The sequence below is a fragment of the Opisthocomus hoazin genome, chromosome 1, assembly GCF_030867145.1.
Source record: "Opisthocomus hoazin isolate bOpiHoa1 chromosome 1, bOpiHoa1.hap1, whole genome shotgun sequence".
Classification (NCBI taxonomy): domain Eukaryota; kingdom Metazoa; phylum Chordata; class Aves; order Opisthocomiformes; family Opisthocomidae; genus Opisthocomus; species Opisthocomus hoazin.
Window position 1 is genome coordinate 62,726,537 of NC_134414.1, and position 13,600 is coordinate 62,740,136.

The following is a 13,600-nucleotide window of genomic DNA, read 5'->3' on the forward strand; positions in this document are numbered from 1 at the left end:
CTTTGAGCAACCTGGTCTAGTGGAAGGTGTCCCTGCCCATGGCAGGGGGCTTGGACTAGATGATCTTTAAAGGTTCCTTCCAACAAAAAACACTCTATGTTTCTATGATCCTATGATTCTATGACTCTATATTTCAAGCTTATGGTGACCTCTTTAATGTAACTGAGAAATCTGGTTCATCTCCCTCTGCCAACAACATCCTATGAATAAAACTATAAAGATTTGCATTAAAACCAGTTTTTGGAAGAGCTGAACTAGGGACAAGTAGGGACAACAGCCCCTCTCTGATCGTAGCCCAAGTGGCTTGTAAGAGCAGGAAAGAAAATATATATATATATATAAGTATGTGTATATATATATATGTATATGTGTGTGTATATATATGTATGTTGTCTCCTAGCTGTCAATCATTTTCAGGTCAAGGACTTCTTGACGAAATTTAGCATATTTTAATTCAGCAGGGCTTTTCATGGGCTTGAAACAGTTGCAAGAACGTTGCAGTCCAGGAAGCAGTTGCTTCTTGAACTTAATTGAACTTCTAGCACCTTTAGCAAAGAGTCTTTTAGCTTAACAGGAAAATTCCTCTTTGGATTGTTTGAAGTCTGACGCCTTATACTTTCATGTAAGCATGGCTGGTTCCTACACTGGAAGAGATACTAAACAAGTCCCTGCTCATCTTCATGCAACTCTTGATTTCAGGGTCCTCTGTTGTAACCCCTCTCCTTTGTGTCTGTAGGAGGTGAAAGAGCATAAGACCGTTCAGCTAGCATCCATGTGCTTGATTGTCCTAGCTGAGCTTGCCTGCAGCATGTCTCATTCTGCTACATCTTTCTTTGGAGATGAGAGGACCAGGGCTGCCCAGAGTACTCAATACACACGTCCACCGCGAATACAAATGATGTTTTCCACGTGGTTTGCTGGTACTTCTATTTCGTAGAACTCAGTTTTGGATTTTCATTAGTTCTGAGCACAAATCCAACATTTCCATAAAATTATCTATTATAATGGCAAGATCTCATTTCCAAGTAGCAACAGTCAACTCAGAACTCAGCACAGTGTGTGAAAAGCTAAGACTGACTTTTTTCCCCCCACTTGCCTGACTTTAAATTTATCTAAGCTGACTTTCATTTGTCATTTTATTGCCGTCACTCCATGTCATCAGGGTCTTCTGCAATTCACACTCAGCCCTTGTCTTTAGTACCCTGAATAATTTAGCAGCTATTCTCCAGCACAGTTTAGTGTCCCCAGAGCTCATTCTGCAACCTGCCTAGGCAGCGGGGGAGCAGAACTTGAGGCAAGCCGACATATTATCCGAGTAGCAGATATAAAGGCTTCATTTGCCTTCCCAACCGTTTTGATGAAAGTGCTGAGATGTATGCTGCCATTCTGCTGCTCTCACCATGGAGCTGAAAAATCAGTTTTTATTAGTGTTGAAATTGCTTTTCACACAGGTTGCCATAAACAGAAAGGTATTGCTTTTTGGTTCATTCTTCTAGCAGAAAGTCGTACTGAAAGGATGTTTAATTCACTTTCTTATCTGTATTCTCAGATTCTTTAAAAACTTTTGAAATTTTATAGCTGCCTGCTCTTTCATGAGCAAATTTTGGCAAACAGAAATTTCTGTCTTTCCAGCACGTAAGCTGCTCCCACCTTCACTTGGTCTCTCTGCTGTAAGGCTATAAACAAAGGCATATTGAGTGAGCTGGCAGTGAAATTACAGAAAGCTGAAAAGGTCAGAATCTTAAATCGTAGATCAGATAAGACAAAGAATTTCAGATATCTCACAGCAAATAAGGTACGGAGAATGTGATGAACACTGTATAACAGCGTGAAACCATATATGGAAAAATGTGAAGTGCTATAAACTTCCTTTTCTGATTTAATACGCTCCTACTGCATTTAGAAATTATAGCAAAAATGCATTGATAGCCACATTATTATTTACACGCAGTAGGAAGCAAGGCTGAGCGATATGCAGAGATTGTCAAGAAGTGGGGGGGTGCTTTTAGTTCTGAAAAAATCTCATTAATTGTGTTTTGGTTTGGAAACTCAAAAATCAAACTTGCCATTATAGCAGCTGCCGGAAAGGTATAATTACAATGATTCAATGCTTATGTTTCAATTCCGTGCAAGAATTCAGGCTCCTTTTCTTCTCTGGATGTGTGCAGTAGGGAGACATGAGTGAGGAGGCATCCACTCTAGAAGCCATAAAAAGTGGGATCAACCTTGCTACAGCTCGGTCTGTATCTGTGGTGTTTTTTTCCAGCAGCGTGCAGATGACCCAGGGTTGATACTCAAGGATACCAAAGCCATTTTGAGGTAAATAACCCCAGTCCCTCACTTGATGGAAGCAAGCCAGCATTCATCCTGAGCGAAAAGCTGGTGTCGTAAACCAGTCCCCCAGAAATCACAGACTAAGGAGAGAAAGGCAGCAGCTGAAGGTTAGGTGGCCATCTTTTTCCCTCAGGCCAGTAACAGGAGAGTGGGAGGGCATGGAGATGAGCGAGAGGTGACTGGAGGAAGGAGCTGTTGCAGAAGGACTTAGGGGACTTTTGGGGTGAAACCATCCCTCCTGCTTTGCCCTTTTCGCTGCAGAGGCAGCAGTTGCCTGGTTCCCCTCTGTCGGCAGGACAGCCCTGGGATCAGGCTGGTTTTCAGCAGAGTCAAGCCGGAGAAGAACCGGGTTAATAGATTTGGGCAGTATTGTGGAGTGTATTTTTTTCAGCTTTTTCCTGTAAGGCTCAAGGACAAGAACTTTAACGTTTCTTCTTAAAATATAAGACTTTTAACTTCTTATTTATGAGCTGCTTCTGAAACTGAAAATGTCTCGTAGCCTTACTTCAATATCCCAGTGTTTGGCCTAGGCTATAAATAATACAGCACTGTGAGGAGATGCATTTCCACGGAAAGGCTGTAAATACGTAGCGACTATTGATGCACACTCTCTCTTAGAGCAGGCAGGAAAAGCTGCCTGCCCGTGGGCATGGGGTGACTCTGGAGAGGGGCTGGGGGGACAAGGGGAGTCCTTCTGCCCAGTGGCAATTTTGGGTTCTAGTCGCTTCATGCACCTAGTGCGCTGCTTTGGCTCTCACCAAAATCCCAGGTAAGGACCCTCAAGCTGACAGATGTTTCAAGGTCTGCAACAATATATCTGACTTTGCTTCTCAGTGGAGAGTTAATTCAAGACTGTTAGTTAGCAGTGAGCCAGATAACCTGCCTTAAACCCTGAGTACCCTCCGGCCCCTTGATGGGGAGGTCTTGGTACAGTGGGTGAGGGATGCAGCGTGGAAAAAACGCAGATGTGTTGTGCCTGTGCACCACCCATCGAGAGAGTCCCTTGGAGGTTTTTGAAGTATAGCTCAACATATCACCGGAAACAGAATTAAAATAAAACTTCCTGCGATCACATCAGACAATGTCTACCCCCACGGAGCTTCACTGATGGGAAGAAAGGTGCACCACAGGGATGTTTTTCCCTGCTCTTCCCTTCACTAAAAACTTCTTTAGACCATGGGTCATTCACATGCATGAAATTACGATGGACCTTCACTGCAAGCCACCTCCCTGCAAGCCACCAAGCTTTCTGGTTTGACTTTACAGTTTATCACAACAAAACAGGCCCAGAGGAGGGAATGGAAGGGGTCTGGACCCACTTTTGGGGAAAAGGTTCCAGTGACACAAGGCAAGGAGCAGGGAAGTTGGGAGGGCCTTGCGGAACACCAGGTCAAATGCGTAGGAGGCAGGCAAAATCAGACTCCTCATGAAGAAAGCATTCGCAGTAAGCAAAAGCAAACTGCACTCAGTACTTTCAACCACATGGAGAAAAAAAGCTGGGTAGACAGCAGGAATTGCTGGAGGCCTGGTGACATCAATTATTGACTTCCTAATTCCACTGGAAAAATGTTTTCAGAGAGGTCTGTAGATCTAGTGACACAGTCTTGAAGTACAGTAATCAAAACAGAGTAATCTCAGGAACACAGAATGGTATTTTCTAGGCTGTAATTAGTCAGTAAGCTCTCTGCTGATTCTCTCTTCTTAATGCCCTCCCTTTTCTGGCAAAAATTGTTAAAACTCCCCAAATCTGTGTTCAAATACTTGAACCTGCTAAGACCCCCACTGTTATCAGAAACAGTGTAATTAGAGCACGTGATCATGTAGCTTTCAACTTTGCCTCTTAGATATTAGTAAAATGGCTAAATCTCTGATTAAAAAAATAAAATCCAAGGGGCCAAAGCTGCTCTGTGTGAGTGCAGAGAGCATCCCATCGAGCAATTACTATTTAAACTGTGTGGTAACTGTCATGCCAGGAGGCCAGAAGAAAATCTTTAGTCCCTGAGAAACTTATCAGGGACTTAGAAAAGGCAAGAGAGATCCATCTCTCTCTCTCTGCCCATGAAAGATGTGAGATAAACTCCAAGGAGCTGTGTGCATTAACCGCATCGTTGCTGAAGCAGGAAGAGTTGCATGAATTCCTCCCTCAGATCAGCTTTCTGTGGCCTGGCAGCTTGCGAGACCTGTAACCTTTCCTCTGGACAAGGATTTGTCAACTGTTGTTTTTAATTTTGCATCATTAGTGGTAAGACCATTAACAAATTATACGCTGCCGTGTGTCAGTGAGTTTCCATTAGAAGTCATCTGTTTGTGGGAGTCGCAGGAGTCCCACACGGCGCTTCCGAGGACTGCAAACAAACAGAAGAACAAAATCCCAGACCCTTCCAGCAAATCCGCGTTAGAGCAAGGGGCAGCAGACAGCCCAAGGTCTGCATCCTAACACACTGCTTTAGCTAGTCCCCATCCTGCCCTGCATTAATTTACTGCATCTGTGCCTGGCTAAAAGCCAGCGCTAATCCTGCCCCGTGTGAGCGGCTGTGTGACCTGGCCCTGGCACTGTGTAGAGTTGCTCATGTATGTCAGGTGGAGCAGGACTTGGGCAGCAGGATGTATTTCTCTGTTATGCTTGATCTCCTCTAAGAAGCGAGAAGGAAGATTGGGGTTATCTCTGCCAGCGGCATCTTGCAGTGAGACTGGAGCAAGCACAAACCCCGATGGTGTCCAAGGGCACATTGGTATTGACCGTGGCATGACGCCTCGGAGTGTTACCGAAGCCTAAGGTTGCTGAAGATAACTGGCAAATAAGGACGCTGATTAAAAAGAGAAAGCAGGCAAGAGAGGGCTAATAGCTTCTGTTCAAGAAATCTTGGATTTTTGTTAGTCCACTTTTTTGAATTCAGAGTATGGAAATACATTAGCTCGCAGTGTCTGGGTTTGATTAGACAGATACCTGAGCGCTCCCTTTTCCCTAGGATATATCCCTAAAATGGTATTTCCTTTTTAATTTACTCTACACATGACACCTTGTCTACTTGCTCAACTTGCAAGATATTTTCCCAGGCTCGACGGATGACTATTTACCTGTTGGAACATTTACATTGATGCTCCAGCACGGGCACTGCTCTTGGCAGCTTTGCTTTTGGACCCAGTGGGCCAGACTTTGAATTATTTCAGCTTGAAAAGGTCAGGCCATCACAGAAACTGACAATTTTTAATTTGGTAACTTCTGTGGGGAGCTGAATGACACTCACTGAACAAATAAATTAGTGTGAGACTGACTGCTTTAACCAAGCTGCAGTTGTCATTTGGGGGAAGAAGTGAATTAATTCCAATAAACAAAGAGAAATCCTTGATGCCCTTCTGGCAACACTGGGATCTCAGTGAGGAGGGAAAGAAATTTAGCTTATTAATTGTTTAAGTCTTTGGCAAACCCCCAAAGTTTATCTTTTCTGTTTGGGTAATGCTAATGTTTTGCAGTTGGGTAGACAGAGGAGACACTCAGCCATTAACAGCCCCTTCGCCATGCAGTGGGCTGATGGGACATTGCACCTGGTGGGACATTGCACATGGAGCATCACCCCCTCGGGAACAGTTGCAGTGGTTTGCATGGCTCCTGGGCCCAATATCTCATGCAGGCAGCAAATTAACCTGGCACAGAGAAAGCTGCCTGGCCACACCGACACAAGGTTATGGGAAAACTCATATCAGAATCATGTTTGCTTGTAGAGAAACCCTAAGGTTTGGGGTTTGCAGTTGTCGAGCGTTTTTTTTCAGGTTGTTTGTGGGATTTTTTTCTTGAGTATCTGGTAGAGCCTTTCTAATTGAGTGGCTTGGGCTTTATCTCTAGTTTGTGAACACCGTACCTCTGCTGCTGAACTGCACAGGCCAGGACACACCTGTGGCACGTCCTTGCTGGCACCCTGTCTGCCATGCCCTGTCCCTCAGCACCCTCTTGCAGGGTGCCCAGGCACAGGCTGAGGCGCAGGACAGGACAGGGACTACCCTTGAAAGCATCGCGGACACGGCTGCCGTCTTTCATTTCCCCGTGTTTTGCTTTGGTCCTGTTACAAGCGGGAGGAAAGGTCAGCCGTGGTCACTGACCTGTTCTGAGGGTGGCTGGGCAGGGGCATCTTGCTTTTGTGGAGAGGAGGAGCAGAGGGAGGGCCAGGACAGCTGCTGCAAGCACTGGCAGATCCCTCCTGTTGCAGCTACTGCAGACCGGACCCCAGCTGTGCAGGAGATGGCCGTGCCAGCTGTGAACAGCTGGAGATAGGAGAAGAGGCTCACCACTTGGTTTCTCTGAGCCCTCCAGACTTCTTGCTGACCCCAGGCTCAGGAGAAACCATCCTGGTTTCCTTCTCCTGCCTCTGAGAGGTGGATACATCCCTCTCAGAGGTGACAAGTCCTGTCCCTGGTGGGTTGTTGCTCCCTTTGGACACCTCAGCCTCTCGCACCTACCTAGGTGCAATGGGGCATCTCTGCCAAACCCGGGTGCATCGTTCCTTCTGCACTGGGGCTTGGCCACCCACCCGTTCAGTCAAGGGCAGAGTCGAGCTGAAGTGGAAGAATGAGTGTGAACTGCAGGTAAGCAACCTTCTCCTCTCCATTTTCAGCTGAGCTGGGGTACTGTGACAGAAGTGATGATAGCCTCTAAGATGCTCATCTTGATGTATGAGAAGTTTGGGCAACTGTGTTTCCTAGGGGTGGTTGTTGGCTGAGGTCAGTGGATTTGTTTGTGTTGCCCTCTTCAATTCCTCTCCACGTGGAGGGGTTTTTTGATACTGACCTCATGTTCATTTTGTCACAGAGATGTTACTTTTAATCTTGGTTTGGTTTCAAGTTGAAAGAAATTATCCAGCACAAAGAGATGTATTTTCTTACACAAGAGCTGCTGTTTCAAGGTCGGTGTTTGGTATGCGGCTCTCATACTTCAGCATTGTTTCAGAGATCTCACTCCATTTCTGAGAATGTGCCTTAAGCACTAGAAAACACAAGATCCCAGCCTGTGTGTGGGCCAGTCTAGCGTGAGATAGACCTCAAAAATGTCAGGGAAGACATTACCATTCTTTTCCATGAGGATCAGCTTGAATATGAAGATACTTTATTCCCCCTCCCCTACCAAACATTAATATCTGAATCATCTTGTCTTGTGTTTGCAAACTACACCTTAGGTGCTGATTTACTACAAGGAGCCATCTGTTTCAGTCACCATCCCTGGGTCCCTGCTGAGGCACAGAAAACACACACGAGACCATAGCTCTGTAACTTGCTGATGGCTGAACCTAAGCCACCAGATAAATAATGGTTTTGAAGGAGGACACAAGTCCCTCATTGATGCTAAGAAAGGTCAAGAGCTGGTCGTGGCCAGGCAAGTCTAGTGCAATTGCACTGCGCCTTCTGTCTGGAGACGTCCAGCATCTAATGACTCTGCTGACAGGGTGCTTGGGAGGAGGACTATGTGGGGGAAAATTGTGGGATTTGGAGGAGTTTGGCTGTCCAAAGTAGAAAAAGTTGAGAGGGTGAGGAGGGTATGGTAAAGTAAGATGTGGGGTTTCTTAATCTATATAGCTTACTTCAGTTCCTGTTTTGAAAAAACTGGAATCCACATTAGGTTTAGGACCTCCCAGACCTCTACTTGAGTTAATACTGAAGCTGTCATTTAGCATAACATGGCCCTTACCAGAACTGCCGTAATACAACAGAGCATTTAATGTTTCCTTTCAATAAAACTGGAAATGAGACCCTGTGTCCTGTTCTCCAGCTGGCTAGGTATATCACGCCGGTTTTAAGCTCTGTTCCGTAAATCAGCATCCAAATTCATGCAGTCTGCCAAGCAGGTAATGAATATCAAGGAGGTTTCCAGGAAAACTATGGCAAGTTGAATTCTTTAGCTACTGTAATTGATACGGCCTGTCTTAAGATATAATAAACAACATGTTTTCAGGGAGCAGAAGTTTGAAGACAGAAAAGCATTTTGAAGGAGAACTCTGCAGGGGACAGCAATGGAATAGCAAGTTAAAACATAGGGTGTCCTGCCTTTCATGTCGTTAGACGGCCAATACATTGATCAACACAAACACACACAGGCTATACTGTTGTTGAATATACATCACCCACGAGCTAAAAATGCCTTTCCTAGAGCCGGAGCCCTGCATGTGGTGATGCCTGGACTAGCTGTTCTGTTTGTTAGCCCACTGCTGAAATGATAGTAAGTGAACATGGTGGCATTTTCTGCTGAGGATTTCTGACCAGGTGAGAGAGAATTTGGTCTCCCTTCCCTACTTATCTGAGCTTCAAACTCTGGGCTCAGGGCTTGATGTACCGTTCATCTGATGAAAGCGTTTTGTCTAAGAGGTAGTTTAGAATATCTGAGATACAGAAATATAGAAACCAGCTATTATTCTTTTCATTTACACAGTAGTTATCAACTCATTGTAGCTCACAGCTTTTCCTCGGTGGCCAGATCTTGAATGTGCCTCACACACATGGCATTACAGGCTCTCCAGCATGCTACAGTAAAATGTCATTTTGGGGATGATTCAATTCCTGGGTCTGCAGCAGCCGCTATGTGGGAGCACATTGAAATGGTCCTGCAAAGTCCTGGCAGACATCTGAATTTATAGTGTGAGGAGGAATTGACACAACCATTAAACATAAGCAACGGCAGGTGTAGTTTTGTAAGGGAAGGTCCCAGCTCGGTGGGTTGAAGCTGCATTGCAGCAGGACGTGAGAAGGCGGCACGAGAGAAGGACGGGCAGGCAGGGGTTGTGCAAATAATGCCTGTGCTGTGGCTTGACTTCTGGCCCATGGGACACTGGGCTGCCCAGCTCACACCTGCATGGTCAGACGCTGTTCCCTCCTCCCAAATCAGGCTGGCTTTGCCTGCACAACTGGTGAAGAGTCATCCCTGGACTGTCCCAGCCTCTAAACTATCGGAAGGCGGTGTCTGGGAGAAAGCCAGGTCAGACCCGTGCTGGGGAGAACATCAACAAGGCAGCAGCACCTCAGTTTGGCTCTGACCACTCATGTAGACATAGTCAGCTGCTTCCTCCATTCCCTCGCAGAAAATAGCTCGTAGGCTCGCCCAGCCTGAGCCAACCAGACTGGCAGATGGCAGGCTGGGGGACACCAGAGATTTTTGCCTGAGACCTTGAACAGCTGGTGGGAGCAGTGAGTAACTTGGGAAAAAGACAAACAACCAAAGATACATATGTTCATCCCACAAAGCAGGTGCCTGTTCTGAAGAGGACAGCATCTCAGGGCAAAGTTTTCCACTATTCCCTGGAGTTTCTGCAGTTACAGCTTAGCCACAGGTACAAAGAGCAGCAGTGATCGAGGAGTCTGGGTCAGAACCTCGTGAAAGAGTTTCATAAGGAAAGAGAGAGATAAGCCAGCTTTCTTCAGCTGCCAGGCATCTCTCTGACCAGCAGCAAAATTAATTTGACTAGAGCATAGTGGGGCTGCTGCATATGAAGTGTTCAGATTTCCTTAGAGCAGGTGATAAAACAGAAAAGCTGAGAAGTGTCTGCGGTCGCAAGTCCCTCAGCATGGCTGCTCTGCTCTTGTCGGGCAAGCTCTCCATTTGCTCCGCTGCTCCCCAGGGACTCACCCTGCCGTCTGCACCCTGCCTGAGTCCCATCACCCCAGTTCCCCATCTGGAGAGACTGGGAGGTGCAGCAGACAGCCACTGGCAGGCTGTCGATTTTTACTGTCACAGACTGCCTAAACATTGTCATCCGTGGTCCTAGCAGTGAACTCAAAAATGTAACGTGTTTTATCTTCCCTGCCTTCGCAAGCATTATCATCCTCTGATTGAAATGGACCTTTAAATAACGAATGCACTGTCACGTCTCCTGCTTTTTTAGCTAGGAAGGGTGAGACTGCAACAATATAAAACTCACCATCTCTCAGAAATATGGCTAATAAGTTTTTAATTTCATTTGATATTACTTGCATTGGCCATGGCTTTCCCTATCTGAACAGGGGCACCACACATTTAGTCGCATGATGTGGGAGTCAGGGGGTGTCAGGGTGTCCTTCCCTGTTGTCCCTTGCAGGGAAAGCCGCCAGGAGAAGCAGAGAAGCTCTGTGTTATGGAGGTTTCCAGCAAGCAGTGAATGAGGGTGCAAGGGTGATATGAGATCTGCATTACCTGCATATGTCAATTTAATTGAGAGAGGTAATGGCTATTTTACTCACTGGCAATTTTGTATTGAATATGTACAACTAGAAGAAGTGCTGCTAATGGAGAAGCCTTTTCAGTGATGGGTTGCTCCTTTTTGAAAAAGTTGCAGCGCACTCAGCCAAGACTAATGTACTCAGGCTAAACTATGCCTTTAAAACATGTCTAATTGTAAGTTTTTATGCTGGGTGGAAACCATAAAAATTTACAAAGGAAATTGCATATGAACCTTCAGTACAGCTTTACAGAAGGCAGGGACGTGCCCCTTCGGCTGAGCGGTGCAGGGGTCCAACAGCAGCTGCTCCAAACCACCAACCAGCAGCTGGCAGGTTTGGTCAAAGGCAGGAGAGGTAAGTGGGTACTGAAGTCACACACGTATAAGCTACTCAGGAAGGTACCTCTGGAGACATAGCTCACATAAATTATCATTGAAAGATATTTTCTGTGCTATTTTACTTTAAAATAAAACCAAACTGTAGGATGGTCCCACCCGGCCAAGCTGTGCCGTAGCTCTCGGGGATGGTGCACATCTGTCCGTGGCTCTGGACGTCCCTCCCAGCAGGGCAATCGAGGGTCTGCAGAGCCCCAGGAGTACCCTGGGCACCGGTCTGACCACCACCGCCAATGGGGCTTGTGCCACCGTGAGTCTGAGCAGGAAAAGGGTGAGGAAAAGAGGAGTACAGGAGCTGAAGGGGTGAGCAGGTGACTGTGGGTTCGCAATCGAGCACCAGTCTGGCTTAGCCCTGCTGCTAGCTCTGTGTCCTAAACCTGACGTGGGCTCAGGCTGTCCACCACGCTTGGAGCCTGCGTCTCCAAGCACGCACAAGGCTGTCCTCATTTCTGTCCGCGCCTGTCGCTGCTCCCCGGCACCCGCTCCACGCCCCTGGTGAGAGGCTGGGGGGCTGTGACACCCCAAAGCACGCAAGGGCAACCACAGCGTGTCTCTCAAACCCGGACCAAACTTCTTGGTGAAGAAGGAAGAGCACTATTTCTGCCTTTCTGTCTTGTGCTTGCATTTCTGCGCGACACCGAGTTGTTTGATTCCTCCCCGATGCACAGCTATACAGGGATGAACTTGCATTCTCCGTGTTCAGTAGGACTCGGGGGCTGATTCACTTTTTTTTTTCCCCTTTTTTTGCCATTTACATATGATAATCGCTTTGGGACCTCACAGATATTGGGGATTTAAATACACCGAGATATGAAATGCTGTCGCTTATAACAGAGGAAATCCTTAAAAACAGGCCTACTCATTTAAAGCTGTATCTATGGCTGTAGGTTGTGATAGGTAAACTGTGGAAAATATACACTGTAGAAATGCTGATGATCAGAGCTGTGGTTTGATCACGCTTCTGCCACTTTTTGAAATTTATATTTGGCAACTGCAAACACTTGCTATAAATTCTGGCTACAGTAATCTGCATTCTTATTAACAGCTTGGTTCGAGAAAAGAGGGAAGTGTGGGAGGTAAAGGATTAAAGAACAGTCTATGCATGTCTCAGATACCTCTTCTTAGCAAAAGCTTGCTTAAATGAAAAAAACCAACAACAAGCAGCACTTATATCCTCAGGGAGAGCTGGCTAGAAGCTGGAAAGGGAAAAAATCACATGCAGCTGGTGGGTGAAGGGCTGAGACATCAGGTGAAGCTGTTTGCAGTGAGCTAGGAAGGATTTATAAGACAGTCTATGCTTTTGATAAACAGACACCTCATCACAGAGGAAGATAATATGCCAGTAGAAAACTAGCTTAGGAGATATCTTCCAAGGACAGCAGCAGGCTGCTTGTGGAGGGGGTGCTGTTGCCTGTGGTGAGGTGACCTGGAGATGCCTGCTCCCTGAACCCCTGCCTACCCCAGCAGTGTGCTGCTGCCCAGCCCGGCCACACTCGGGGCTTCGCCCACAGATATTTGCCAAGCGAAATGGCACTGTGACCGTGGGCCTTCCTCCTTCCCTCTCCCCCTCCTGGCAGTCAGGCTTGTGCCACCAAAGTGCAGCCAGCTTGATGCTGAGGGGACTGGTCCCCAAAACATTCCCTTGTTTAAGGTGACCGAGGTGACATTTGAAGTATCATAATGTTCTTTTTATACCATGACTTTTTCTCCCAAGTTCTTCTAGCAGTTCTCCTGACACTGATTTTTAAAAAAATCATTCTTTCAAAAGTGACCCAGACGTTAAAGTCACCAGCTTTTAATTTCAGCATAAATGCAGGTCTCCTCAGATTTGGAGAAATAACAGGCACGCTCATCTGGGCAAATGTTATCCATTGCCAAGAGAGCCTTGATGGAAAGGAAGTAAAAAATTTAACCTGGTGTTTTCAATGGAAAATGTCTTTTTTTCACTGCAAGTGCCAGGAACCCAGCATCGGGGCTGGGATCTGGCCCAGCAGAGCTCTCGGCCTCTAATTGCTGTGTCCAAATTAACAGGCAGCCAGACCCTGCTGGGAGGCAGCCACTAATGGCTAAGAGGCCCTAAAGCACTTAAACCTTCTCTGAGCCGTGTCTAATTGTGCAAAGGCTCCTCTCCTGGCCGCACTCGCGGAGTTTAAATGAAGATGTTTTGTTGTTGTTATGCTGAAACAGAAGGTGAATATTTACGCTGACAGGAGGAAGGTGGAAATTCACACCTGAACGGGAACAGATGCTTAAGCCCCTCGGCTTTCTGTGGTAGGCATCCAGCCATCGATCCCAGGCTTTCTCCATGCAATATCCAAGATGTTAGCAGAAATCACCACTAACATCTGATTTTGCAGTGCAATGGGCTAAAAGTGCTTGCAGCCAGACACAGATGCTGTTCCTCACCTCCTCTTTTTAAATGTGGGAGCCAGTCTGCCTAAACTGGGATTAGAGGCTGACAGCCTTGCAACTGCAGATTAAAATTGGACAGCAGGAGCTTCTTCCCACCCCTCCCACCTTTCACCTTGTCCTCGGGCTCATCAGAGGCAGCTGCTGCTGAGGCAGAGGCATCCAAGCTGCTCATGAAGCAGTACGGTGGCCTGCAGCCTGGTTGAAGGAAAGGGAAACCAGAACAGAACGCAGATACAGAAGCAAGCCAGCACTCCCCAGGGAACGAGGATCTGGTGCCAAACACA